The following is a 2,291-nucleotide window of genomic DNA, read 5'->3' on the forward strand; positions in this document are numbered from 1 at the left end:
TTTTTTTTCCTTTTTTTTTTTTTTTTTTTTTTTTTTTTTTTTTTTTTGTGAAAGCTCGGCAAATGCATTACATCAGCTTGGCTTCCAATGGCGTTTGTGGTCCAACAGTTAGGATAATTGCCTTTCAAGCAATAAACTCGGGTTCGACTCCCGGCAAACGCAACGCATTACATTTGCAAAATAATTTCTTTTTTTTTTCCTCCTATTTTTTTTTTTGTTAAAGCTTGGGAAATGCATTACATCAACTTTGTTTCCAAAAGCGTTTGTAGTCCAACGGTTAGGATAATTGCCTTCCAAGCAATAGACCCAGGTTCGACTCCCAACAAACGTCTTACTTTTGCAAAATAATTTCATTTTTTTTCCTCCTATTTTTTTTGTTAAAGCTCGGCAAATGCATTACATCAGCTTGGCTTCTAACAGCGTTTGTAGTCCAAGGGTTAGGATGCTTGTCTTCCAAGCAATAGACCTGGGTTTGACTCCCGACAAACGCATTACTTTTGCAAAATAATTTCCTTTTTTTCTTCTTCAATTTTTTTTTTTTGTTAAAGCTTGACAAATGCATTACATCAACTTGGCTTCCAACAGCGTTTGTAGTCCAACGGTTAGGATAATTGCCTTCCAAGCAATAGACCCGGGTTCGACTCCCGGCAAACGCATTACATTTTCAAAATAATTATGTTTTTATTTTTCCTCCTACTTTATTTTTGTTAAAGCTCGGCAAATGCATTACATCAGCTTGGCTTCCTACAATTGTTGTAATCCAACGGTTAGGATAATTGCCTTCCAAGCAATAGACCCAGGAGTCGACCTTGGTTCAATTCCCGGCAAACGCATTGCTTTTGCAAAATAATTTCCTTTTTTTTTTTTTTTTTTTTTAAAGCTCGGCAANGGTTAGGATAATTGCCTTCCAAGCAATAGACCCGGGTTCGACTCCCGGCAAATGCATTACATTTGCAAAGTAATTCCTTTTATTTTTTTCCTCCTATTTTTTTTTTTTTTTTTGTTAAAGCTCGGGAAATGCATTACATCAACTTGACTACCAACAGCGTTTGAAGTCCAACAGTTAGGATAATTGCCTTCCAAGCAATAGATCCGGGTTTGACTCCCGGCAAATGCATTACTTTTGCAATAATTCCTTTTTTTTTTTTTTTGTTAAAGCTCGGCAAATGTATTACATCAGCTTAGCTTCCAACATTGTTTGTAGTTCAACGGTTAGGATAATTGCCTTCCAAGCAATAGTCTCGGGTTCGACTCCTGGCAAACGCATTACATTTGCAAAGTAATTCCTTTTATTTTTTTCCTCCTATTTTTTTTTTCTTTGTTAAAGCTCAGGAAATGCATTACATCAACTTGTCTTCCAATAGCGTTTGTAGTTCAACGGTTAGAATAATTGCCTTTCAAGCTATAGACCCGGGTTCGACTTCTGGCAAACGCATTACTTTTGCAAAATAATTCTTTTTTTTTTTTCTCCAAAAGTAATTCTTTTTTTTTTCTCTTTTTTTTTTTTTTTTTTTTTTTTTTTTGTACATATTGACATTTATCGAAATTCACACTGGATTGAAAGTTTATGATTNTCGTTTGTAATCCAATGGATAGGATAATTGCCTTCTAAGCAATAGTCCTGGGTTCGATGCCCGGCAAACGCATTAGATTTGCAAAATAATTTCTTTTTTTTTTCCTCCTATTTTATTTTTTTTTGTTAAAGCTCGGCAAATGCATTACATCAACTTGGCTTCCAATAGCGTTTGTAGTCCAACGGTTAGGATAATTGCCTTTCAAGCAATAGACCCGGGTTTGACTCTCGACAAACGCATTACTTTTGCAAAATAATTTCTTTTATTTTTCTTTTTTTTTTTTTTTGTTAAAGCTCGGCAAATGCATTACATCAACTTGGCTTCCAACAGCGTTTGTAGTCCAACGGTTAGGATAATTGCCTTCCAAGCAATAGACCCAGGTTCGACTCCCGGCAAACGCATTACTTTTGCAAAATAATTCCTTTTTTTTTCCTTTTTTTTTTTTTTTTTTGTTAAAGCTCGGCAAATGCATTACATCAACTTGAGTACTAATGGCCTTTGTAGTCCAATGGTTAGTATAATTGCCTTCCAAGCCATAGACCCAGGTTCAACTCTCGATAAACGTATTACTTTTGCAAAATAATTCCTTTTTTTTTTCCTCTTTTTTTTTATTGTTAAAGCTCGGCAAATGCATTACATCAACTTGGCTTCCAACAGCGTTTGTAGTCCAACGGTTAGGATAATTGCCTTCCAAGCAATAGACCCGGGTTCGACTCC

The 2,291-nt window shown here is 35.4% G+C and overlaps 5 non-coding genes across 5 annotated transcripts; all 5 read left to right on the forward strand.

Annotated features, from left to right (window-relative positions):
* Positions 1–90: 90 nt before the first annotated feature.
* Positions 91–162, forward strand: TRNAE-UUC. The gene has a single exon. It is a non-coding gene; the product is annotated as a tRNA-Glu (tRNA).
* Positions 163–584: 422 nt separating this feature from the next.
* On the forward strand, positions 585–656 carry TRNAG-UCC. Its single transcript has one exon. It is a non-coding gene; the product is annotated as a tRNA-Gly (tRNA).
* A 707-nt stretch (positions 657–1,363) lies between these two features.
* TRNAE-UUC lies at positions 1,364–1,435 on the forward strand. Its single transcript has one exon. It is a non-coding gene; the product is annotated as a tRNA-Glu (tRNA).
* A 306-nt stretch (positions 1,436–1,741) lies between these two features.
* On the forward strand, positions 1,742–1,813 carry TRNAE-UUC. Its single transcript has one exon. It is a non-coding gene; the product is annotated as a tRNA-Glu (tRNA).
* A 90-nt stretch (positions 1,814–1,903) lies between these two features.
* Positions 1,904–1,975, forward strand: TRNAG-UCC. Its single transcript has one exon. It is a non-coding gene; the product is annotated as a tRNA-Gly (tRNA).
* The last annotated feature ends 316 nt before the right edge of the window (positions 1,976–2,291 follow it).

The sequence above is a fragment of the Cucurbita moschata genome, unplaced genomic scaffold (genome assembly GCF_002738365.1).
Source record: "Cucurbita moschata cultivar Rifu unplaced genomic scaffold, Cmos_1.0 Cmo_Scf00022, whole genome shotgun sequence".
NCBI lineage: Eukaryota > Viridiplantae > Streptophyta > Magnoliopsida > Cucurbitales > Cucurbitaceae > Cucurbita > Cucurbita moschata.